Source organism: Prionailurus viverrinus, chromosome D4 (genome assembly GCF_022837055.1).
Source record: "Prionailurus viverrinus isolate Anna chromosome D4, UM_Priviv_1.0, whole genome shotgun sequence".
NCBI classification, from domain to species: domain Eukaryota; kingdom Metazoa; phylum Chordata; class Mammalia; order Carnivora; family Felidae; genus Prionailurus; species Prionailurus viverrinus.
In genome coordinates, this window is record NC_062573.1 from 65,454,879 (window position 1) to 65,482,805 (window position 27,927).

Below are 27,927 nucleotides of genomic sequence, written 5' to 3' on the forward strand. Positions count from 1 at the left end.
TTTGCATTCTTTGATAGTGTTTTTCTTTTCTTTTTCTTTTTCTTTTTTTTTTTTCAGTGTGTATGTGTTTAATTTAAAGTCTTTGATGTACTTACTGTGTGAAATGTAGAATGAAAAGAATATAAAATAGGGCTTGTCCATAGTGGGCTAAATCTTAATTCTTTAAAAAATATTAGTGGATTTTAAAAAGGCATTCTATAGGTGCATTATTTTTTGTTGTTGTTGGCAGATGGGGGCTGGTGGTTAGTATTTTCTCCAGGAGGGGAGATAGAACTAAAGTGATTTAAAAACAAACAAACAAATCATGTTATGGTAAACCAAATTGTCAATAGGTAATAGCTCATTAAAGTCTAGAGGAAGCATTTTCTCTGTTCAAGAGGGTAATGTTATGTGGCATCTGTGTATCTATGAATGCTGGAGGTTAGTTAGGAAATACTTTTTGCTATTGTGCCCTCACCTCTGAGTTGTAACCAACATAGAGATGGATGAAGTTTTTGGCTATCCTAATGTTCCTCAAGCTGCTGTTGAGAAAACTATACAAAACTGGGAGAAAACTTTGTCCACGTGAATATGTTGCTACCTAAGAGAGAGGCTTTGGGGCCTCCTAGATGCATCAGCCCTATTCTGATGCCAAAACACATGTGAATTGTACAGTCTCTTCCTCAGAATTTGGCTTCCCATGTAGATTTCACCACAGGGAAGAATATACTGAACAACATTCTGGCTGTTACATTAGTCTCTTATGAATTTGAATTATGTTCTTTTGTTTCTGAGAAAGAATCTCTGCTTGGGATAATCACAGAATCCAATTTCTGAGCCTTTAAAACTGAAGCCCCATTTCTGGGTTAGGATGCCCCCTTCTGAGGCCTCTTGGCAACTAGCCATTTTAGCTCTCCCTAGTGATGACCATTCTCTGCCCGTACCCCTTCAATCTACACAATTCCTCTGGCTCATCTGTGTTTTATTGTTGTTATTTCATTTGTTCTCTGTGTGTGTTCACATTTCTCCAGTATTGAGATTGTTATTTTAAGCCTTACTTTCTCTAATTGTTGGGAGATTTCTGGAAGCAAGCCTTGTGGGTAAATTAAAAAGAATGTGATGCATATTAGAAACAAAGACAAACTTACATGGCAAACCTAAAACAAAACAAAATTCATTTAACCTGTGTAACATGGACCTAAACTCTCCAGTTGAAGTGTGTGTGACAGCACAAATATCTAATCCTCATGTGGCATATGTGTGTTGCTTTTGCTTTCTGAGTGCTACAGGTTGTATATTTGCTTTAATTTTTTTAACGTTTATTTACTTTTGAGAGAGAGAGAGAGAGAGAGAGAGAGAGAGAGAGAGAGAGACAAACAGAGGTGTGAGCAGAGGAAGGGCAGGGAGAGGGAGACACAGAATCCGAAGCAGGCTCCAGGCTTCGAGCTTGTCAGCACAGAGCCCCATGTGGGGCCCGAACTCACAGACTGTGAGATCATGACCTGAGCTGAAAAGTTGGACACCTAACCGACTGAACCACCCAGGTGCCTTGTGTATGTGCTTTAAAGTGTGATTCTTGAAAGTATCTCTCTTAGAATGCTCAGTTTTAAAAATTGGGATCTAACCTTTGGGTTAATGTGCGTGAGACCGTAAGCTTTCTGTTGCTCAACCACCAGTCAGTTGGAACTGACTAATAATGGATTAGAAAGATAATGTAGCAGAATCATGTAATGTAGCATTTATTTTGAAAAGAGCATGATGTAAAAAAACAATCAAGAAACACATAAAATGCAAAATGAAATATTGACTTCCTATGACTACATCATATACCCTAAGCTGAAGTCAAGCCTCTGATTGGGAAGTAGTGAGTATGGGTAGAATCTACTTCTTTTAAAGTGCTAGATCCTTAAAAACAAGAGCTTGTTCATTTTGCAGTTCTTCCCATGAAGCACAGAGCATGGCACTTCGTAAACCCTGAATAGTGGTTTGGAGACGAAATGAACATTGTATTTGATGAATGAAGCATGATACAGAACTTCTAGACATTTAGAGTAGTGTTGTTCAACAGAAATATGTGAGCAGCCTATGTAATTTAAAATTTTCTAGAAGCCCTTTGTGTAGTTTACATTATGACACATCTCCATTTGGAGTAGCACCAATTTCTAGTGGCTACTACATTGGACAGTGTAGATATAGAGTATGATTTTAAAAACAGTGCCAGGAAGAAGAAAATGTTTTTTAATCCAGCAATTTAATGATGGTTATTGATAACTTCTAAGTTCCAGTAATATTTCCTGCCTCCTAAAAATCACATTAATTTTGTGTCAAAATGCCCTCCTCCCCAAACCCGTACAGTAGATTGAGAGTGAGAAATGAGCACAGGTATCAGTATTTAAATGTAAATGTAGAGGTCATAGTATTCTTCGAGTTGTAGTGGAATAAATGCAGCCTCCTGGGGTCAGATGTTTTTAACATGCAAATAGCATTGTGAAGGCCTGAAAGAGATAGAGTTCTCATTTATGAAGCATTACAATAACTCCAAGGCCCTTCATTTCACAGCAGAATTTCCTGAACTCATTATGTGAAAAGGAACGTATTGTCTAGTACATTCTATCCTGGGAAGCTCATCAGCTCCAACTCCAGTAGATGTGAAAGCTGTATGTTTACATGAGAAAAAATTCCATTAGACATCCCTGATGGTAAATTTTGTAGGCAGGGCACCTTGCGTAAATCACTGGTGTGGCTTTGCTGACTTCCTAGTCAAACTCAGGCTGTGTGTCACTGCACGCAGCAAATTAAATTTCGATGAGCTTAGGAAGTAATTGGGCTGTGAATGTTACCCATTACTCAGAGAATTGTAAATGTCCGGAAATGAAATCAAATGATGTAAAATCCAATTAATGTTTTGGGGACAACCAGGACCATAGAGATATAGAGCAGTCAGGGACCTAAGTTCAACCCCTAATATTTCACATTAAAAAAAAAAAATCAAGGCCTGGAGGGATTTGAGAGGCCCAACCAAGGTCAGACAAGTAATCTTCTCTACAGCTGGGATTAGGACCCAGTTCTATTGACTCCTTCGAGTTTGTTCTTCTTCACACCCATGCCCATGTTTCCTTGCACCTCTTCCCTTTCTGTGGCTTCAGCCATTTCTCTGAACTGTGTTGTCTTCTGGAAGGAGAAGGAGAGGAAGAAAAGCTGAAAGCTGTCAGCATTAGCCCCTTCCATTATTATGTAGTGTATAATTGCTCCTATCCCTGCCATAGCAGAATAGAAACATATGATATTATATGCAAGTGTTAGTTTTGGAAAATACTAATTTTCTGAGCCAGAAATTGATGGAAGTAAAGTGAAGGGGAAAAAAAGGGGGTCAGACAACTAAAGGAATCTGGGTCAAGAAGTACAATTTTGCTTGAACTTAGTTTTTGAGAAAGATAAATAGGTAATCAATATTGATTTGACCAGTCAGTTGAAAGGGATGACATAGGAAGGAGAGAAATTGGTCCTTTACCAAGGCTTGGGCCTTTTGAATTCAGAGGAGTTTGGGAGTCCTGAGAGTAGATGTAGGGATGCCTTAATTGAGGTGATATGAAGTCTGGCAGGCAGGCTGTCTCCTAGAGGTAGACGTGACTCTAGCATCAATGGGTCATACTCCCAGATAGGCTGTTTCCCTGCTGTGTGCCCTTAAAATAGCCTCTTGCCCTCTTTAAACAGAAGGGCTCACTACAGGTGTCTGTTTCTGGAGTTCCTACACCAGCCCTATCATTCTTGGATCTGTGGAGTGCTGGGGAGCTGGTGTTACTGTTCATGGAAAATGGAAGAATTTGAGGATTGAGCATGTCAATAGAAAACAGGCACATCATGCCATCTTTCCCTTTGATTTGAAGAAATGTGACTTTTCCTGCCTTTCTTGATGGCTTAGAATAATAGGTTAAGGGGGACTGGGGTGGGGGTGGGGATCCTGGGTAAAGCCATCCTCTGAGAAGCTCTAACATGGCCTCTCCTCTCTCATTATGTTCTGCTTTAGAAACAAAATCATCCCTGTGCCTCTGTACATGGATCCTGTAACATTCATTTAACAGCATGTTTATTTTAAGTCTCTGACTCGGCACTGAGGAGAGATTGAAAAGCGCCAGCCTCAGGCACTTTTGATCTCCTGCTCCTCATGAATGCGGCATTCATCACTTAAACGTAATATATTTATAATCAGGGCCAAGGCAGCATGACCTTGTTTTATTCTAAATGGATCAGAGGCAGCTAGACATGGGGACTTCCTGCTTTAAATCAGATGCAAGACGTGTTAGCCTTCAAGGACTTCGTTATAATTCAGTTGATCTCCTTAGGTTTGATCTGTTTCTTTCTTTGTCATTTATATAGGAAGAAAACAGAAAATTGGTGGTAGGTGAAGGGAATGTGGTAGGGACTCCCCATAAAACCAAACTTCAGGGGAATGAAAAGTTGATCAGTGTGGCCTTTCCATCAGAAGGGGCTGGGGCAGGAAGACATGTCCAAGGCTTAGATCTTCCAATCCAAGGTAATTAATTTCTAAGCCACATTTTTTCCCTCTCTCTGGGAAGGAACATTAATCATGAAAATTAAAAAAAAAAACACAAAAACCCTGAGTCAATTGTTATTTATCGCTTCTCTGTGCAGTGGTGTTTAAAGAGCACTCACCAGGAATGTTCAAACACATTTTTTTTTCTCCCAGGATTAGTCTGGGGCCAGCTCTGTATATAAATAACATTATACGGCGACAACTCCAATCTTCTTTAGCCTCATCTTCTACACTGTTCCGCCTTACTCTGTTTTAACTGTCTCTACTAGATAAAGATGCAATCCCTTTCAGTGACTTGAATTGCCCTTAAAAGTCAGAATGGGCAAGGACTGCTTATTTTAGTGATTGTAGCAAGTGAGAATCAAAGATCCAGAACCGAACATTTACACAGAAGGAAATCCACAGGGACGTTGTTGCTTTAAGGCATCTGATTATTTATCCACCTACAGCTGGTTCCTCCACTCTCCCACTCCACCCACCTACCACCCACCCACCCACCCACTGTTTCCCCTTGTTACAAGGTGTTCTATCTTGGAGATGAAGCAAGTGAGGGCTAAGCTAATTAACTAACCAGCAGTGATGTACAGCTTCAGCACCTTGCATTCCTGAAGATTTATCCCATTTCGAATTCATTGCCATTTCCCTCCAGGGAAATAAAGATTGCTGCCTATTAAAGATGGGGACAGAAAAAGGCACCTTCACTGGAGACAGCCTGTACAAGAAAATAATACTGTAATCATTCCCTCCAATCAGCTGAAAAGGATTAAATCTTCTGCTTCTAAAGTAATGTTCCAATTGAGCCTTGGGGAAGAATAATTCATGATTAGGGAGAAGGCTGGTCTAGCAAATGTGAACATTATGTCCATTACTTAAACACACTTCCTGGGCTGACTGCTAATGTACCCAGGGGACTCCAAGCCCCAGCAACTGATAGGCGCAATGAAACAGGCAGACAAGGACAAGAAGTATTATCATCTGCATTCAACAGCACTACATAGACTTTACCACTGCTAAATCACTGCCTTTGGTAAATAGCCCAGATAACTCATTTTAATAGAAGAATTCTTCTCTTCTTTATGTGTATTAAACAACAGACTCTTATGAGCGGTGGCAGTGTATTGATTCCTGGGAAAGGCCGTGTGAATACCAATTCTGTAATTTATGCTGTTTTGTGGCTCTGGCTGTATTTGTTATGCATAGTGTATTAAACATTCAATAGCTCAATTTAATCTTTGCAGCCAAATTGCACAGCACATCATGCCAGATAGTGGTTGTTTCATATACACAGCCCATCTGCTTCCTGTTCTATAATTCATTCAGCAGGCAAAGTTTCTGGCAGCCTCAGGCTACCAAAAAATATATATATCCTTAGGGTACCAGAAGTGCTTGGCACTCAATTAGTTTTCCGGGTTTCTAGTGCTGTGTGTGCCTGAGCCTGGGTATGTGTTCCCACTTTTATGAGAATTAAAAATGGGAATAGTTTGCTAAGTTCTGTGTCCTCATCTGGACAACTTTTTGTAAACTTGTGGGGTTTCGCAAAACCCAAAGAGAAAAAAAAAAAACATTAGAAATGAAACACAATGATCCTTCTCTCTTGGGAAATTATCCATTGCAATAAAATGCGTTTTCTCAACCATCCCTATCTGAATAGATTGATTTATATCTTGTTGGGTGTGGGGTGGGGAATAAATAAAACAAACCCCAAAGTACTATAAACTCTTGGCTCCTTTCTCTGGACGAACCATTTCGTATTAGCTCTCTTATGGTGAATGTTTATTTTCCCTAAACCCCCCTCCTCTCGTGGAGGCCTGCCCCTGTCTCTCAGCATCCACGGTAACTTTGTCCTTTCTTCATCTCTACTTTCTATTTGCCTTTAAAAAAGCCAATGCGTAAATATTGCCCTGTGGAAAACCACATTTACAGTTTATTGAAGTCTTTCTGCAACTCCCACTACAAATGCCTGATTTTCAGAGCATTTCATGGCCTTTATACCACACACAGGGGACATGGACCACCCTTGGTTTTGGTTGATCATTTTACACCTTTTCGGGAAAAGTGACTGATGAACCCATCTTATGGACTAGAATTACAGCCTCTCAGAGTGGAAGTAGATCATCCATTCCAGTGACCTCATTTTACAGGTAATAACAGCTAACATTTGTGCAATGCTTTCGAGCAAGATCAAACCTGCGGATGCCAACGGTGCCCAGTGAGGCCTCGCAGACGATTGAAGTGTGAAGCCTGCCTGGTGGGGCAGGTGGGGAGGTAGTATAGCACCCATGCTTGAGTCTGAGGAGGGCAGCTGACACAAAGCTACAGAGAATGCAGCCTTGCTGCCATGTGGAATGCAGGCCAGTGTTTCCCCATTGTTTGGTTTTCCAAGAGAAGCTGAAACCTGGATTTTTTAAAAGGAAATCTACTGTTGTTGTTGTTGCTGTTGTTGTTTACATGTTGGCATTAAATGATATTATATTATATTTTTTAAAACACTGCATGGGCCAAACCAAACACATCTGTGGGCCTGTCAGAGCATATGGGCCTCCGGTTTCCACACTCTGTTTTACAGTTTATGCCACCCTATTCCATACATTCTTGTGATATTCTCCTGGTAGGACACAGAGGTCTGGGGAGATAGAGTCTTGCCCAGGTTTATAAGCCACGTGATAGGGTAGAACTAGGACCAGGGTTCATTCTGTTGGCATGTACTCCAGGGACCTCTTGATGTAACTATGTTTTCCCCTGTGGTGTACAAAGATTCACCCAAACTTCTTTTTCTAGTAATTGGGATCTTCTCTTTGTAGTAGGGAACTTCACTTCTGCTTTGACTCTTCTTCTCTGGTCTTACCATCATTAATACGCATTATTTTGGTTTGATTCATCCCAGCCTTTCTCTGGGATTATGATTCTTGTGTAAACTGTATGTTCTGCAAGTACAACTCAGGATGCAGACAAAACACTTAACGCTTTATCCTACGTCCTTAACATTTATTCATTGGTGATTATCTCCTACCTCTCCTCCTGGTGAAAACTACACAAACTGTAGACTTTTTGTTTATTTTCACTAATTGACAGTTCCACCATTCCTTGGTGTTGCAAACAGACCCTTGATTTAGTAATTTGAATGTTCAGACTTGAGGAGTAATCAAAACTTCCAGTCTGACTTGTTTGTGGTAGGCAGATTTCTAAGAATGACCTCAGTGACCCCAAGTATTGTATAACCCTCTTCCTTTTGAGAGTGGGTGATATGGGAATACGAGAGATATTGGGATCTCTCCCAGATATTGAGATCTGGGAATATGATGAGATATCATTCTTATGATTGTGTTACTTTATGTGGTAAAATATGTGAGATTATCCTGGTGGGGCAAATCTAATCACATGCTTCCTTTTAAAGCAAAGTTTTTTCTTGCTGTTAGTAGAAGGGGAAGTCAGAGATATTCTGAGCCCAAGAGGGACTCCATGTGCTTCTGTTGGTTTTGGGGCCACGTGCAAGGACTAGAGAACTGTAAGGAGCTGAGAGTGACTACCAGCCAATAGCTAGGAAATGGAGACCTCAGACCTATAGCCATATAGATCTAATTTCTGCCAATGACCTAATGAATTTGGAAGCAGATTCCTTTTCAGAGCCTCAAGATAAGAACCTAGCCAGCCAACACTTTGATTTCAGCCTTGTCATAATCTAAATAGAGAAACTAGCTGAGCCATGCTGGACTTCTGACCCACAGAACTGTGAGGTAATAGTGGATGTTGTTTTAAGCTGCTAAGATTGTAGTAATTTGTTACGCAGCAGTAGCAAACAAATACAGTTTTAAATCTCCCCTTCCCCTGCCAGGCCTTCAGTGGTGAAGGGGAACCTCTTGTCTTATCCTTTTCTTCTCTCCAGGCTCACCTTTTCCTGCGAGCTAACTGCTGTTTTGCTGGGGAGGGAGGATATAGGGTAGGAGGAAGAAGATGTAAAAAGTAGGACAGTTCTTACTAGGCTGTTGTCTTCTGCCTTCTGGGCCTGCAAAGGGTCCAAGTTGGTTCTGTTAGGAGCATTTTGCAGGGGTTTTGGAGGTTCTTTGCTGCCCTTCTCTTTTATAGCTCTTTTGGCCTAGATAGAGGCTTTCTTGTTCTGAGTGCGCTTATTCTGAGTTCCTGTGTGAGCTTGCTTTCCTCCATGGCCCACTTTGGATCCATAAGAAACGTGTGTTTCTCACCCTCCACTACTGACACCCATTATTGAAGTCAACACGGATTGCAGATGGATCTGTGCTGCTGTGCACTTCTGGCCTTACCATCAAAACAGTCACCTCTTCCCTCGCCCTTTCATTTTGTGGGCTGGAGTCAGGCCCCAGTGCACAGTCCGCTTTGTCTTTCAGGGGGATGAATCAGGCATCAGTTATTTTTGGGTCTTGGTGACAGGCAGTCCATTTCAAAGCTCTCTGAAGTGAACCCTTGCAGATTTTCTCCTTAGAATGTGGAGAGAAGGCAACATTTCCTACCTCTTCCCCTAAGGGACAGGTGGTGCCGTGGGGCTAGGCTCTGGCTTTGCATAATTCTGGGGGCAGTATTCATACTCATTCAGTGTATTTAAACAACTTCTGGAACTCTGGAACACATAGAACACATAGAATGCAATTGGAATGGTGTCCCTGGATTGTGCAGTGGGGTTCCCCTTGTGATGGGGATTCGCTATACGGCAGAACTTTTTTCTTAAAAAAAAAAAACAACAAAAAACCTTCACCAATCCTCTCTTTCTACTTTCTTTCCCTTTTATCTTCTCAAAGTGGACAGCTGGGGTCAAGACCAGTGGAACAGGTTCTCCTACATCACCATTGTAAATTCTGTGTATGAGAGGTCGTGTCTCATACTAGCTTTGGTATCTTGTCATATGAGCCCCTTATTGACAAATGTGATATCTACACCCTCTTACCCTTGTGTACCTGAGTATCCACATCAATGGCCAGCACCCTGCAGTACTCACTCAAGGAAAGCAGAGGAAGTGGAGGTTTAAAAAGTAACGTCTGGATTGGATGCCTAAGCCATGCTGCCCTCTCCCTCCACTTGCTAGCCAGAGGGTTCTTTACCATCTAGGAGCTGCAGCCATTGGTGGTCAGACCTACCATGGCATATCTCTGGCATATCTCTGGAGGGCTTTGGGTTCCTATCTTGGGCCTCATTTGACTTACCTACTGGCTACCTGTGCTCACTTTAAAGTTTTGTTTATTCCTGAGCGATTCTTATTCTCTGGGTGTGTGCCTGTGTGTGCATGTGTGCATGTGTGTGTGTGTGTGTGTGTGTGTGTGTGTGTGTGTGTGTATGTGTCTTTTTTCATCTGTGTTTTCCCTCTCTTGGATGCTAGGAGCTTAGTGGTATTTCATTCAGGAAACCCAGCCTGGCCGACATCCATGATCACTCTCTCCTGCTTTTGCTTACCCACTGCCTACACTTCCTTCTTCTCAGTGTCTGCTTACCTTGTGCCAGGCCTAGGCCCTGGGAGATGAGTTTGTTGGCAAAACCTGCTGATGGAGAACATGAGTTCAGATGGTGACGCGGCTTTTTGACACAGCTGGCCCTCTTCATGTGGGTCACCAGCATTGCCAGAAACTCAGAGGCATCTTGTTCATGAGACTTAAAACAGCCGTTCTGAGTGATTGAGTGTCAGCCTCACAGGTTTTGAGTGAGCGTCTGCTTTAACCAACCAATGGTTTCCTAGTCTAGAAGATCGTACCTGCACAGCTTGCCTGAAAGGCATCTGAACATTTTTCTCTTCCTATCTGGGTCCTAACCTATTACTCTTTGGCTCCCAATTAGATTGATAGTACCTGCTTTCCTTTTCCAGAGTCTTTATCAAAACAGGTGTAGGAACCGTTCACACTACATGACTGACAGTTTAGGTGTTAGGAGTCCAGGGTGTTTAAAACATTCAGTAACATGGGGGCACCTGGGTGTCTCAGTTGGTTGAGCACCAACTTCGGCTCAGGTCATGATCTCGCAGTTTGTGGGTTCAAGCCCCGCATCGGGCTCTGTGCTGACAGCTCAGAGCCTGGAGCCTGCTTTGGATTCTGTGTCTTCCTCTCTGTCTGCCCCTCCCCCACTCATGCTCTGTTTCTCTGTCTCTCAAAAATGAATAAACATTACAAAAAAAAATTTAAAAAATTCAGTAACATGGCTTTCAAATTTATGACATAAATCCACTGTGCTAGGTGAGAACTGGATGGTGTGTGTGTGTGTGTGTGTGTGTGTGTGTGTGTGTGTGTGCTGGCCCAGAATTAATTATCCTCTATTATGCAAGTCAAGCTTTTGTTTCCTTTCTTTCCTCTGAAGCTGTTGATAGATCATTACCTTGGTGGAAATTGAAGATCTTCCCAAAGACTGAAAACCATGATGTGTACTCCAGGGTCTGCCTAATACCTGTGATTTCTTTTTATTTCTTTTTAAAATATTTATTTGTTAAAGTTTATTTATTTATTTTGAGAGAGAGAGAGAGAGCACTCATGTGTATGCAGGGAATGGGCAGAGAGAGAGACAGAGAGACAGAGAGACAGAGAATCCCAAGCAGGCTCTGCACTGTCAGCACAGAGTCTGATGTGGAGCTCGAATTTGTAAACCATGAGATCATGACCTGAGCCGAAGTCAGACACTTAACCAACTGAGCCACCAGGCGCCCCTATTCTGACTTTAAAAGAAGAGAAGGAAATCTGACCTAAGATGTTTGGCTTTTTATTTTTTTTTCCTTAAGCAGTTCCAAATTCCAAATTTTACTCTCCATTTAGGAGAGTCATCATGCCCTGGAATTGAAAGAAAGAAGGTGGGTTGGTGACAGGAAGTGGGATTTATAGCCTACCTTCTCCCAGGCTGGTTCTCCAAGAATCCTCAAAGAGCAACCCAAGGACAGGACAAATCACATGGTGACTTTACAGTGGACACAGACCCTTAAGTTTCAGGAGCAGATGTGAAAGCAGCCTCATTTGCTTATGGCTGTTATTCTGTTATAATAGCTCTTGCTTTTCAAACTGACCTGCAAATGAGTTCCCAACACAGATACTTGTCATTAGCTGGAGTGTGGGAGAGGAAGTGTGTAGTTTGTTATTGCCTGAATTAATCCCTGCACTCATTTTGTACCAGAAAGAACGCACTATTGGGAAACAGGCACACCCTGACTTGTATTCTGTTTCACAGGACACAGGACAAATGGCTTCTAAACTAATGTCCAGTGATGAAACAAGAGACTGGGCTCCTTTAATTGATAAGTGAGTCCCATTGTGAGCACAATAAAATATTTCCACAGCTTCCAAAGTCAGCCTAATTGGGCAGTAAAACAGAAGGGAATTAAACACAGGAAAACAAACCTAAAACAAAACATTATACAAAGCAATAATAATGTTAGTGCTAATTGTTCTCCATGTGGAGATATGAAACCTCTATGCCACCTTCCTTAGAAAGGAGGATGGTTTTGCTAAATTAAATGGGTTTGGCATAAACCAGACTCCTTTACACTGAATGCTTCGGTAAAGAGTATATTCAGAGAAGACATAAACTCTCAATGCATCATAAGGCAAAAGGCTGTAGGGAATAGTCCAATAAAAGGAAAAAAGTCTGCTCAATGAAAACACTTTACAAGTGAATATATATATTCACTCTAAAAGAGATATCTTAAACTCTAACAGAGGTTCCATTCAGGTGATAACAAGTCATGGCAGCAGTTACATGCATCTCCCCCTGGCCCTAACAGAGAGCCAAAATTGGAGGGAGTGCAATGTACAGGAAATTATAAGCACTTTATTCCCACTTTAACTAGATTTTCCCATTCTGTAAACACATGAGTTTCTGACATTCCCACCCATTCTGGGAGGAACGCATGCTCTTTGTCACTTTAACCATTTGGTCGCTCAATGAAAAGCATCACTATTGCCCTGCTCAACCCATTTAGCACCTCTAAAAGTCACTACATGGATTTAGTGATTAATGATGATTGATTTTTTCTTGCCAGCTTAATCGTCACACTTGAGTGGGGCTGATGTAGACCCAGCTGTGCTTAATTAGCCCACAGGACTTAGAAACCATATTTTAAAGACAGGCTTGTAATGGAAGAAGCCTTCTTGATGATGCAACCTGCTGAGGTGAACCCAGACATGTGGCAGGCGCAGTTTTTCATTAGGTCCAAGGAGCATGTTGGGGAAATGTATGTTGTATAAAAAAGACCTGTGTTTTCCCTAGATTTGGGAAAGCTATTGTTGCCTTCTAGAACATGGGTTGTAAAGGGAGACAGCTCAATAGGAATTTCTTTCTCTGTGGTATGATCTTGGCTAGTTACTTAGGACAAATGCTTGCTTCAGTGTAGAAGGTAGGTGTGTTATACTACACTATTCTATATGGCATATTTATTTTTACATGTTTCATGAGTTTAACCTTCACCAGTGTCCACCTTAAAAATGTGTAACTCCTTATTATCCTTGAAAATGTTTCATGTCTATAAGGATGTTTTCTTTTTGTCAGGATCTAAAATAAAACATCAACCTTCCTATTTCCCTTCCTTCCTTGCTTAGCCAGTGGAAAGCTTCCTCTTTTCTTTTCTTCCTTCCTCTCTTCCTTCCTTCCTTCCCTCCTTCCCTCCTTCTTTCCTCCTTTCCTTCTTTTCTCCCTTCCTCCCTTGCTCCCTCCCTTTCTTTCTTCTCTCCATTAGATATATCCTTTGGGTCAAAAGGAAAATTATTTCTGAATTCAGCCTGTTCCCTCTCAGTCAAGAGGCTTCCTATTGGCCTCTGTTGCATGAGCACTTGCCCAACAATTTCTTAGTCCCCAAACCATAACTTCATTTCATACACACAAGAGAAACTCATCCAAGCATTTTATCATAGCTTGTTTCGGGTAGCATCTGGCTTGAGTCACATTTCAACTAATGACATAGGAAAGCCATGACTCTTGTTAGTACTCTTAACCATGAGTTAAGAAGAAGCCTTCTTGATGATGCAGCCTGCTGAGGTGAAACCAGACATGTGGCAGGTGCAATTTTTCATTAGGTCCAAGGAGCATGTTGGGGAAATGTACTTGTTAGTACTCTTAACCTAGAAGGCCCAGAGGAACTTTTTGAGGATAGTATGCTAATTGAGTTTTCAAGGAGTATTTATAGATATGCTTACATATATTGCTGGAAATTGTGGAAGTGCTCATATGTGTAAGTCATTAGGAGTTAGAGAAACACAGGCTTGGTCCCATTCCACTGGACTGTTGACTGGGGAAACTCATGATGCAGTTGGAGTAAAGGGAAGACTGGTGAGAGTACATAAAGGGGCTTCCAGATGAGGCCCATAAGCTTACAAATTGATCCTCAGAGAGTTGCCTTCCAAAAGTGGTATAGAAGTGCAGATTGAAACTGCTACTAAGTGCTGATGAAGAGAACTGTTGCTGTGAAAGGCAATATTTTGTTGTTGAAGAACAGTATTGTATTTAAGAAGAATACTACATTTATTTACAACTCTTTAGGCCACAAGTGACAGAACCTCAATTTAGACAGTTTAAGCAAATAGGCTCACACAGTTTAGAAGGAAATAGAGTACATCTTATAAGACTGAAGTTATAGCATAGGATCCAGGGTCTCAAGAACTGGCACCAAGAAGTTGGCTTCAGGTGTCTTTCTCTGCCTCTTGCCACATCTTCATCTGTCTACTCATCTGTCCACACGTGGATCTATCCATCCATCCATTCATCTATCTCTCATCCCTATACTTGACTTTGTTCTGCAGATAGAATTTCTCTAAGTGGCAGAGTTTAGCAAACATAGTAGAAATTCTAGAGCTTCTTTGCACAGTCATGCATATCACAATTCAGGGGAGGGACACTGTCTGGCCCTGTTGGGTCATCGGATCCTCCCATAACACAAACCAGGGGAATAAGGTATTATTTGGCTAGGCATGGGTCATGTGCCCATATCTGTGTGAGAATGGTTATATTAGCAGAAGAAGGTGTAGAATAGCTTGCTAAGCATACAAAAATAATGGTTAGCCAAGTTTCCTATAAATGCCATTGCAATATTACCATGTAGTAAGAATACCTTTTTCTGAACAACAGTTTATTCTGTTTAAAGCATTTTCACTTACATATTTCCTAGGTTTTTGCCGAAAGTGGGGTTATGAGGGTTAAACAGACTTAGTCTTGCTTTATTTAAAAAAAAATTTTTTTTTTCAACGTTTATTTATTTTTGGGACAGAGAGAGACAGAGCATGAACGGGGGAGGGGCAGAGAGAGAGGGAGACACAGAATCGGAAACAGGCTCCAGGCTCTGAGCCATCAGCCCAGAGCCTGACGCGGGGCTCGAACTCACGGACCGCAAGATCGTGACCTGGCTGAAGTCGGACGCTTAACCGACTGCACCACCCAGGCGCCCCAGTCTTGCTTTATTGATGAACAGCTTGAGTCTAGACTAAATAGTAGCACATGCATAAAAGGTCATAAAAATAATGGAAATATTTTTTTAAAAACCCCAAAGATCTATTTCTAGTTCCAGTTATGCCACTAATGAAGCTGTAGACATTAGCAAATCAGTTCACTATTTTGGGCCTCAAAAGGAATTGGACTAGATCAGTAGTTCTCAAACTTTAACATGATCATCTGCATGGTTTAGTAAATGCTCATTGTTGAGCCCTACCCTCAGAGTTTCTGATTCAGGAGGTTTGGGGTAGAGCCAGAGAATTTGCATTTCTAATAAGTTCCCAGGTACATTAGTTTCCAATTGCTACTGTAACAAATCATCACAAACCTAGTGGTTTAAAACCACACAGACTTATTATCTTATAGTTCCTGAGGTCAGAAGTTTGAAATGAGTTTCACTGAGCTCAAGTCAAGGTGGTGACAGAGGTTTGTTCTTTCTGGAAGCTCTAGAGAAGAATTTATTTCTTTGCCTTTCTAGCTTCTAGAAGCTCCCTGCATTCCTTGGCATGTGGCCTCTTTCTCCCATCTTCAAAGCCAACAATGTAGCTCCTTTAAATCTCTGACCTCCTCTACTGCCTCTCTCTTCCATGTTAAAGGACAGTTGTGATTACATTGGACCCACCCAGATAATGAAGAATAATCTCTCTACTTTAAGGTCATCTGATTAGCAACCTTAGTTTCATCTGCAATTTTAATATCCCCTTGCCATGGAACATAGCATACTCACAGGTTCTGGGAATTAGGACATGGACACCTTAGGGAGCCGTTATTCTGCCCACCACAGGTTCCTTCACTGAGAACCACTGGACTAGAGCAATGATTCCATTTTATTCAGCTAAAAAATTGTGGCTCTGCAATAGCTATGCAACAGCATTGTTTTCCTGTCTTTGAAAATGGACTAATACTTACATGTTTTTACATTAGTTCCTTCCACTGGTTGAACTCTACTACAAAAATAATTTGCTCCAGAGTTAAATTGCTCCCCAAATAAAGGTAATTTATTCTTTCACCCAATGAAGGGCTATATCCAAGGGGTTTTCTTTCTATTAAGCTGGTTCTAGCTCACTAGTGGAGTAACATGAGCTCGAGGCTTGGAAGGTCCATATCCTCAAGGTTTACATCAAATAGTCTGTCTCATGTTTGTTTCGTGGTTTCAGGTTATCTACTTCATTCTTGAGTTTGAAGTTTTTCTAGTATTAAGTAACTGCAAGCAAGAAGGCCCTGAGAATGCAGAGTATGTTACAAAAGGCTTCAGTTTCTGTCCTATGGGCTTAAGTCAGTTATTGGTGAGACAAGGCATTGGGTCAAATCTCCTAAGAACTGTCCAGAGCTGCTATGGGAACTTCTCACCTGTCTACTTTTCCCTGCTTTCTCCCTGTTCATCATTTCGAATCTGAGCAGACAAATATCTGTCCAACAGTGTCTCATATGAGTACCTTAGATCCTGGCAATGGATAAAGTAATTCTCACTCTCTTCCTTTCTCTCCCTTAACCTCGTCTCATTTACATTTAAATCTGAGTGAATCTAAACTTCCCTTTGCAGTGGAAATTCACTCCTTGTGTTGGCAATCTATATTTCTAGTGAATTAAAACTTGATTTCACTCCGAAGTCATGGTATTGTAACCCACTCTGTGAGACTCTGCCAAAGTAGATGCTCTAGTCTGGGCAGAGCCTCCCTGGCACCATTTTTGTTTCTTCTTTTAGCTCCTTTTCTTCTTCTTCCTTATACTCACCTCTTTCTCCTTTGCAGTAATTTGCTCTGAATTTAATGTGACCTTCATTTAACACAAATTTAGGCATTCACTTGAAGGTCTAAAAAAAAAATTTATAATAACAGAATAAGGAGGAAAATGTCTGTGGTATTTAAGTAACAATATGTTTTCTGGGTTTTATCTTCATAACATAACTTCATAACTACATAACTTCATGTAACGTTAACATGCATTAAAAAGAAACCCTGCCAATTTTGGAATCTTTTCTTTTGAAACCACTGATTACCTTGTTTTAAACTGATAAGTACTCTACTGCCCTACAAGATTTGATGTATTTTATTGAAGATGCATTATTTTCAAATCTATAATATATATAACACATATATAATGTATATATGTAAATATGTATTATATTTAATATATAATATGTATACCTGTGAAATCTAGATTAGTATAATTAATGTAACTGAGCATTACATTTAATTGTGAGTTTTCTGACAAGGCAAAAAGGGAAACTCAATTTACTGTAATTGTAATCTGGAAAAATGTTAGCTTAGCAGTTGCTTAGGAGAGCCAGTAAATTTTTTAGATATTATACATATATATATATATATATATATATATATATACACACACACACACACATATATATATGTATTTTATGTGCATATATATGTATATTACATGTGTGTGTATATATATTATATATATATTTTAATGTTCTTTTTTAAGTTTATTGATTTAAGAGACAGCACGAGTGGGGGAGGGGCAGAGAAAGAAGTAGAGAGAGAATCCCAAACAGGCTCCACATTGTCAGAGCAGAGCCCAATGAGGGGCTTGAACCCATGAAGCCATGAGTTCTTGACCTGAGCCAAAACCAAGAGTTGGATGCTCAGCCAACTGAACCACCCAGGCGCCTCTAGATATTATATATACTAAAAATATTTTCAGGGATATACAAACCCAAATGCTGATGTTTAGGATGTTTCTTGTAGTATTGTTTATACCAGCAAACAAGTAACTAGAAGTAAACACTGAGGGAAGAGAGATACAGTGATATTCCATGCCACTATTAAAGTAGTATGTGTTCATATCAGAATCTTATGATGGCATAAAAAAACCATGTTGAAAATGATTATTTTTCATTCCATGAAACTATTTATGATGATGCACATAGAATATGTGTATATACTCTATAACAAAATATCAACAATATCTTTATTTGGATAGTGGAATCATAGATCAATTTTATTTGCTTGCTTTCTTCTTTTGTTTATTTGTATTTTCTCATGCAAAAAAACATGTATTACTTTCTGCCTTTTTCTTTTTCATTAAAAAAATGTTTTTTTCCTCCATAGGCCTTTCAAGCAAGAGGCATTTGACAGCCTTAAGCAATATATGATGCCTTAAGCAATGGTTTTACTAAAAAACAGAACATTCTTCATGAGACTCATTGAAATCCAATAGCATAACTTAATGAAGGCATTTCTTTGCATCATGAAGCAAGCTGGTGGTAATCCATGAGCGCTAGGTAGGTAGCTTCAAGAAAGTTAATAGATGTGCAAACAAATTAGAAACAAGTGCTTCTTGAACTTTATTGCCCACATGAAATACCTGGAGATCCTGTTTAAATGCAGATGCTGCCTCAGTAGGTCTGGGGTGGGGCCTGAGAGCCTGGGTTTTTAACACGCACTGGTCCATGTATGCTTTGTAGGGTAAAGACTCAGAGCATCTAAGGAATCAGATGGACCTTACAGATTCCCACCCCAGGATGTTCATCAGAGTCATCTACAGAACTTTACAGATTCCAGAACCCATCTTAGATCTAGCAAATCACGAGTTTTGGGAGTGGGCCTTAGGGATATGTATTCTATAAAATCTCCCCAGTTATTTGGATCATAGACAGAGTTTGTATGACATTTGGATCATACAGAGTTTGTATGACATTCATTTCCTGAGACAGTCTTACCTATCACTTATTCCAGTGGAAACTTTGACAGGAGCAGCACAGAAGCCTGTCTGGAGTGTGGCCTGTCTTGTCCTGTGTAGAAATTAGCCCCATGCCTTGGTAGCAGACACTTGGATGGCAAAGCTTGTCCATGTCACTTTAAGTGAGAAGCCAGGTTGGTATCACCACCATATCTCTGCCCAGTGTGAGCCACTGTGGTTGTTTCTAGAAGCAAGATATTAATTTTCCATAATTCACTGTAGATTTGCTCAAATAAATATATTGCCAACGGCATAGTATTATCTACCTCTGTCAATGAGTTTATCTAGTAACATGCTCAACAAACCTATTATTGAAACAGAGTCATCATTTTTGTAATTTCATCTCTCCCACATTTAGCTTCTTATGTAAAAAAAAAAACTACATAGGTGATACTGCAGCTGTCTATTCAGAGTGGACAGATTAATTATATTTGGATGAGATACAGGCTGGACTCTCATTATGAAATACACTGAGCAAATACCCACATGAGCTTGCTAGGTTAGGTTTTCATGGAAACTGAAAAACGTGTGAGTTGCCAAGGAGGTCACCGTCCTTTGGGATGTCTACTGAATGCAGAAAGCAATGTGTGACAGCATGGAACACGTCAGTTTATCCTCTGGTGAGGTCTGACCCAGCAACTGATATATGCCATCCTGTCACTCAGAACAATGCTTGTGCTACTGGCATATCTACATATGCTTGTCTTTGAGAGCAGCAAAACCCTGGCTTTGAGTTTTAATAAGGCATCCCTAATTTCCACATAAAAATTGCAGGTTAACCATGCTAGCATGTGGTGGGCGATTTCCATCTCATGTGCAAATTTGCTTTCCACAGACATTGCTTTCCAACAGGTTTCTGAGAAGCCCACATAACTGTAGTGTGTAGGATAGCTAATGAACAATTCTGTGATTAATAGATTAACTGCAGCTTTGTAACAGGCGAATCGGTGCTTCTTGCTAGCATACATTCTGTCAGATTTTATTTTCCTGCTACCAAAGTTAGACTTTGTACTGCAAAGGCAGTATGACCTGGCCCCCTATGGTAAGACTTCTTTTTGGTGAATCAAGCCTTGATTTCTCTGAGATGCTTTTTATATTATAATCCTTATTATGATAACCTGCTGAGCTAGTGGGTTGCATGAATGTTCAGTACAGCTGTCCTGGAATGATTACAAGATGAATAATTTTACCTCTTGGTGAAAGAGAAGAGTTTTCTCTATTTTCCCTGTCCTCCTTGCCCCTTTCTCCTTAGCTGTGCTGTTAGAGGCTGCCTTTCTCCTTCACCCCAGGCATGAGTAATTATTCACATCACTGTTAAAGAAGAGCTATGAGCTAAAGTTCAAGACCAAAATGATACTGATGAACATCATTTAGCTTCCCATTTGGAGTCCTTTCAAGTTTATTTTTCTCTTGACTGCAGCTGCCTGGCATATGTGGTTCACCCCGACCACACAGCATTTCCTCTTCGATGGGGACCATTTACAGTCAGGCTGTAGGTCTCTCCACATTTTCTTCCCTCCCAACCTCTGCTGCTTTCTCTTCTTGGTCCCATCCTCCTTCTACAGCTTCCATTCTTCTTCCTCTTTCTTCTTCCCTGGTTACAGATAGAAGCTGGAGCCTGGCTCCTCCAGGGTCAAACATATAATGTAATGGCTTACCTCTGTTTGATTTTAGCCCCGGTCCCTGGGGGGACACCACGTTATTGTTGTGGCTCAGCTTTGTAGCACCACAGGCTAATGGATCAATTCAGCCTTCAAAGCATCCTATGGCCTGTCGATATGAAATTCTAGCAATTACTGAAGTGGGAAGGCTGGGAAGCAGCTGAAAAACATTCCCTATTGATCACTCTAGAGTATGATGAACTTGTTTAAGAAAAATTGATCTGACACATTGATTTTTTTTTATCAGAGAATCTCATGAATGCAATTTAAGTCACAATATTTCTTGCCTTGCAGAGTGTTTTCTTCATGAAGAGACTCTGTGAAGCAAATCAGCCAATGGGAGATACTGAGAAGAGTTACAGAGCTTCTCAACCCTTGCTTGTTCCGTCAAGAAAGGGAAACTGTTTCTGTGTTAAACTGGTTTTTAAATGTAAGATCTCCTGTTCTCTGTGCTTGATGCTTTTTAATCTCTGATAAACCGTCTTAACCAGCATTCCCTTCCTCCTAGACCCTCCACTCCTCTTCACCTTCTAATTGGAGGTTTTTGCTGGAGGAGCAGGCCCTCTGATACAGCATATGCTTTCTCTTTTATTGCATGGAGAGTAAGTTTTAGAAAATGAGAATCTTTATTATAACCAAAGGTAGCTCTGTCCCTTGACATATCCCAAACTGTTTGGACAGTGATGATGATAGATTGCAAACCCTGGAGCTGTTCACTCTCTGAACAGTGTCACATCTGCAGCACATGCTTGGATAGCTGCTGTGTCAGCCAGAATGGCACCATGACTTAAAGAGGTGCCAGAAATCCTTACCTACTTCTAAATATTTCTCCCCATGCATCTCTGTTGGAGGACTCTCCCTTCTCCCTCAATCTGACCTGGTATTCTCTTGAGGAGTAGATTCGTGGTTTCCAGATTTGGATGATCATCAGCATCACTTTGAGAGCTTCCAACAATACAAATTCTTGGACCTCATTCCAGACCTGTTGAAGTAGAATCAGTAGAGCCTAGGAAATTATAATTGAAAAGTTCCCTAGTTGAGTCCAATGACCAGGGAACCACTGGATTAGAGAACACAGGTCTGTGTGTGTGTGTGTGTGTGTGTGTGTGTGTGTGTGTGTGTATGTGTGTTTGGTAAAGAAAGAGTTGTTTAGAAGTTTGAGAGGAGAAAGTTGCCAAAAAAAAAAAAGTGCAGTATGTAATTCATCCCTTTAGACTTCCCTATTAGCACTTTGAATTTGAATGTGCATGTACAGAACTGGTTGATAAGAAGAAGCTAGTAATTGAGGGGCACCAGGGTGACTCAGTCAGGTATTTCAGTTCAGGTCATGATCTCACAATTTGTGGGATTGAGCCCCGTGTGAGGCTCTGTGTTGACAGCACGAAGCCTGCCTGGGATTCTCTGTCTCCCTCTCTCTTCTGCCCCTCTTCTGCTCATGCTCTCTCTCTCCCTCTTTCTCAAAATAAATAAACATTAAAAAAACTCATAAAAAAAAAAGAAGAAGCTAGTTGATACTAAGTCCAAGAGAATAAGACATAAAGGATGGAGAAATTTCCAGAGAGAGTTGTGCTGGGGTAGAGAAGAGCACAGGGAACAAATTTGGTACACTTCAGTGTTGGGTCCAGAAGAAACTCTCTGGGCAGGGCTTTAAGCCTGTGTCACAAAAGAAAAAGAGATGCCTATATCCAAAAGTTCTGACGTCTCACTCATACTAAAGCCTATACCCAGCTTCTCCGATGTGCATAAAAGAAACTAGTTTCCCTCCCATCTAACAGATTGTGTGAAAGCGGAGAACTGTACCCAGACCTTTAAACACAAGAATTCAGGAGCTGTGTCTTTAATAACTTTGTCAAGCCTCACAGCGAAAGTTCTAAAGTGGTTGACCCACAGGAGAAATGCAGGTTGCCTATTCAAGAATACATCCAGGAAATCTGTTCCCAAATGATTTTCCATTCCATTATCTCAAAGACCTGCTTTCAAGGGTGAAATTTTTAAGCAACTTTGCGGCTTGCCTGGTGAGTTTGAATAAGCTGAGAGGTGGGTCAAAAGAATCTTCTGCAAGTCATTTAGATTGGAGATGTTCATGTACTTGGAAAATAATCTAAGTTTTAGTGCAGTCTAGTAAATTCAGCTTTTAGCCATTTAATTCTTATCAGTGTTACCTTTTTCTTTGGGCTCCTGAAAGGTAGACTGTACAATTTGCCACAGTCGCTCTCATTCTTGACTGTACTTTAATAATCCTCTGGGAGCTTTAACTAGTACTCACTTCTGGGTCCACCCCCAGAGAGGTTCTGACTTAATAGGTCTGGGTGAAGTGTGAGTAGTCCTGTGAAAGCTCCCCAGGTGATTCTCAATTGTGGACAAATTTGAGAACCCCTGGTCTATTTAGATTCAAGGATAGAAAACTGAAGTTTTGCCAGAATTCAAAATATTTCTTTTAATTTTCTGCCTGCACACTTCTGGACTTCTGGAGAAGACTGCACAGTAGAGAAGGGAGGTACCTTCTGTTTGCCAAATTTGTGAAGAAAACAAAGGCCTCCTGTTCAAGTACTTCTCAGATAGCATGTGGGCTCTCCTCAATGCACGGCTCTGCTTTCAGCAAAATTGTTAATTATAGATCATAATAAGCTGTTAGGAGCAAAACACACACATAATTTGAAAGTGAAATGAGGCACAGTACATAGATAAAGCAATTGTTTGTTTAAGAGGTGATTAGCAGCAGCAAAACAAGCAAACTGATACTTGAACCTGGAAGAAATTACAGCCATTTGGAACGGTTATACTCTTTGGTTATTTGTGCATTGCAGCCTAATGCAAAGGCACACGTCTGTCGCTGTCACTTTTCTCTTTTTCTGTGTGTGATGTAGGGAAGGTACAGTCTATGCCATCTTAGAACTCAGATGATATTAAAAGAATAGCCTGTCAGAAGGAATAAAGAAAGGGAAGTGTCTCGGTTTCTCAGAGGAGCACAACTGAGATTTAAATTGTTCCGAGCTATGATAAATTATAAGGCTTTAAAACCACTGTAATCACTGAATGAAAAAAAAAAAAACAATTTGCCTTGGGTAATTATGCCTTTTTGGTCTCCTTCACTTTCAAGTTATTTTCCCCTTGTAAATGTTACACTCTGGCAGTGTGGGCTGTGTCAAAGAGTGTTAATCTCAGTGTGAAACACTGGGGTTGTCTTTAAGAGTAAGTGAGCCCAGAAATATTCTCAGCTCAGACCAACTTAGATGAAAACACTATCGACACTCGAACATGACATTTGGTGACAAGAGTTCCTAAGACACAGCCCCACCTGGGGTAAGGTGGGGTGCGTTTGAAGTTTCATCTGCTGATTTCGCCCAAGAGTTTTACTTGACTGAGCCATCTTGTGGGCTCAGCCACGACACTTGAAATTCTCAGGATGGTAACTTCATGTGGAAAGATGCTGGTTAATGAATAAGGGCACACTAGCTGAGGGTAAATCAGCATATTCTTAGGCTCGATTGCAGGGCTCAAGATGGGAGTTTTAATAAGCAGCTAAGGTTAACAGGAAATCCTTAGCTTTTTGTTGCCTGAAAATGCAGATTTTGCGGCTTGCTGCTTGATAAAGTTGAGGAAGTTGAGGAAGTTGAGGAAGGGCTGAATTTGGATTTAACAGAGGCAACGCAGTTCAGAGCTGATGGTCCAATCTCAGGTGCCCTGATTCCAAGGTTGGCAGCAGAATGGCAGGCTGCTCAGTGTGCCTCATCTGGTACTGTTGTCTTTGAAATTTCCAGCAAAAAAGCCTCTATTTAGTGTTTTGAGTGAGAAAGTGGAGGCAACAGGCAATTTTGGTGCTACCAGATTGTCAGATTGTCCGGCCTGTTTGGGTTGGTGTTCCATTCTGTTCAGGGGCAGAGCCTGTGACTTTCCATTTCCTTGGAGATAATGAAGTCAACATGATTACATGCTTGGAGAAGTCATATTAGTGATAAGAGCTAACATGTATTGAGCAATTACTTTGTGCCAGGCATCATTCTACACACATCACATGTATTACTTCCTCTAACCTTGACAAGTATCCTGTGAGGCAGGTACTTTCATTCTCTCCATTTCACAAAAGAGAAAAAGGAGGTAGGAGTGGTTGGGGAAGTTGCCCAAGGACACAAATAACAGAGCTGAATTGGAACCAGGCAATCTGATGGCACAGTACTCAGAATGAACCACTAAGTATACGGCCTCAAAGACACAAACCCTCCCCTGTCTGTCTCTGCTGTCCAAACTCCCTGGGCAGCATGTGGGCCTGGCTTACCCCCCTGCTCACCTCCTCCCTCAGCTTTCTCGTGTCCCCAGAACTAGGTGTCTATACAGACAGAGGCACACCGGTCTCCCCTCCTGGCCCCTGCAGGAGGCTCCCAGATACTTGTCTTAGAAAGTTACTCTTCATCTGATCTTGTGCCTTTCTGTAGTTTGGTTTGTAAAATGCTGGGATTTATAAAACTGCCCTGAAGCGAAGGACTTGAGGGAGAATCTGTGGATGGTGTCTGTTGTAACTTCCGTGGATGATGTCATGACGCATCCTCTCTGAAGAACTGTGCACGAGCCTCCTGCTAGTTGTAAACAATTCAACAGACCAGGGGATTTTAAAATCCTAGTGCGACTGCAGCTGGAGCTGCACACATGCAACCCGAAAGACGAAAGGAAGTCTGATAAAGATGCGGGGACACAGGAGAGAGGCCAACAGTCTTATAAATGTAACCGGACTTGTGAATTTGTTGTGGCGATAGACTCATCAGCCTGCACGTGCTATGCAGCCTAACTGGCCACTTGCAGGCCTGCATGCGTACTGCCCTCTGCGAGGTTGGTCAGCCCAGGCCGTTTGTTTTGACCCAAACCTTCTGGGGTTTGCTCCTCAGGGTGGCCTGCTGCTGTGGCTCCCTCTCCTTTTTCTGCCTTCACGGAGAGAGCGGGTCTCGCTCCTGAACATGCAGCGGCCTGGTTTGCATGCAAGACCAGGCCTTGCCTCACGTTTACCATCATGGGTTCTCAGAATACTCCTTCCTCTAAGCCTCCTTCTGTAGTTTGTTTTGAACTCACATGTGCCTCCTCCTACTTCCTCCTCTTACTAATGAGGCACTCTGGGTGAGGGACTGTGACATCTCGGGGCCTCCGGGAGCCGCAGAAAAAACTGTAGGTCTGTCCACAGAGGAGTCCCATGACACTGACCATTTATCTGGTGACCATGTGGGCCTGATAAACAAAGCAAATCTGTCCGTTTCTCCCTCCCTCTGTGGCTTTTGGGCCTGTGCGTTTGCATTTCCCAGGACAGTTGCAGGAGACACCAGAACTTGTCTTCATTACGGCTCTGACTCATAACCCAATTAATGGTGTCAAGAAGTGAAACATGGTCCCCAGGCCCAGCTGCCTTTTGAAAGCAAGTCCCAGCCTGTTCAGAGCAGTAACGAATGGTGCTCCAGAGAGGGTGGCTCTGAATCCGTTCTGCTAGCCAAAGGCATCGGGGAGCAGGGTGTTCCATAAAGACAGCGTGCAGTAGTGTGCCAGCTCTCGGTTTTGGGGTTTGAATGCACTTGGTCTGAAAAACAAGTGAGAGGGACAGTAGGCAGGTGGGAGGGGAAGAAAAAGTTGTTTGATTCTTGCCCTAACTTCAAAGAGGGGACACCTGCCTCATCTGCCCTGGATTTCTCAAGTTTAAGGCAGACAGACACCCTGCCCTGCTGTCAGAGTTTTCTTTAGGGAGATTCTCCCTTTCACATGGGGGCTTACATGGGCTGTGTATCGCGGGCCCTTCCTTACAGTACTGGTTTGTGGGTGCAAGGCCAGCACGATGTGAACATTTCTCCACTTCCGTTATTACAGAGGTTGTTTTGTGAGTTCAGACATGCTCATTTGTGGAATGGGGCGTGCTGGAAGGGCTTCTCTGCGAGACCGGGGCTTACTGTTCCTTCAGACACCTGCCTGAATGCACGTAATTTTTGAAACAGTCTTCCTGTGACTAAGGGGTAATGCTTCTTTCTAGGAAGCCATTTACTTCTTTCTGAAAAAAACTCAGACCTCTTTACGAATCAAATGCAGAGCCCTTTAATAGCACTGACGAGAGCTGCCATTTAGTGCCATGGTGTCAGACGTGATGAGAGCACACTGTTATCTTGTCCCTGACCCTCAGAACCAGCCTTCCAGTGGGAAACTGTGTCCCCATTTCTCCAGTGAGCACTGTTTTTCATTTTGAAGGAAGCAGGGTGAGAGAGGAACATGGTCATGCTTCGTGTTGGAAGGAAGATGGGAGCTCCTGGGTTCTGTGGTTAAAAGCCCATCTCTTCTTATTACTTTCTCACCCCCTGCGAGTTGCCTCAGGATTTTTAATGTCCCAAGTGGCCTGAACCGCATTTTGCGTCTGTGGGAGACCAGGCAGGAGGATCTCTAGGAGGGTGGATCTCCCAGGGGGAGGTTCAGAGGAAGGAGAGAGACCCCAGCGACATCACCCCAAACACCTGCAGGATCTCAGGTCTTCTTCAGTGGCCTTCCCCCTGGTGCGGACTGAACCAGCTTTGCCTGGTTTATGGGCTCCTGACAAGATGACAGCCTGTGGTGACAAGAGAGGCAGTTGAATGCCCAGCCCCCGCCTTTCCCCAGGGATCCCTTTCTTCTGTTGCAGCCAAATGCTGCTCAGTTGAGAGCTCAGGAAACAAAACAGTCTTTGTTGCTTAAACTGAAATCATTCCCATGGCTGATTGTCCCAGTGGTCTTGTTGTTAACAATACTTCCTCCTCCTCTCCTCCTCCTCCTCCTCCCCCTCCTCCTCCTCCTCCTCCTCCTCTTCCTCCTCTGCCTCCTCCTCCTGCTTCCCTTCCCCCTTCCACTCTGTTTTCTCTCCCCCTCCTACTCCTACTCTCTCACCCTCTATAATTCTTAATCATTATCCTTCTGAAACATGACAAACCTAACAGAATTCTGCCAAAGCCAGTGGCCCTAGGGAGTTAGTACAAAAACTAAAACAAGAGCCAAACTCATTTGGAAAGGTTTGGGTTTCATGGGAATGGTTTGGTGCAGTGAGAAGGAAAGAAGCAGGGAGGCTGCCCAGCTGGCTGTCTCCTGGCATGGTTGCCCAGCGAGTGGGGCCATAAACTGGGTTAGTGATTGTTCACCTACTTTAGATCATGGGTGTCTCTGAGAATTTGAGGAGCACACATATCAACACAAGGTTTGGGTTCACAGGTGGGTTTTTCTGGGTGCTCAGTCCAAGTGCTAGTGCTGTGTATGCTCTCTGATTTCTTTCCACTGGCTTCAGCCATCTTAGTTATAAACCCAGTGGATGCATGTAGTTAGGAGATGTGACCATGTCATTTATTGTCTTCATTGGACACTTCTGAGAGTGACAGAGGCACTGTTAGTAACTACACTGGGATGACATCCGTCTTCCCCTAAGATGGTCCCAGGCAAATATATCTCCCAGGGAGATATAGTATCTCCCTTCTCTTGTCATGGAGTTTGGTAGCAAGATCCAGGACTGGGATGTGGGTTCTACTGCAAGCTACTCAGATGCCCAGCTTACCCAACTGTAAAAAGAAAAGAATTGGACTCTCCTCATTGTTTCCTTGGGTGCTGGTGTTTTGAATCCTTTTATCATTTATATGA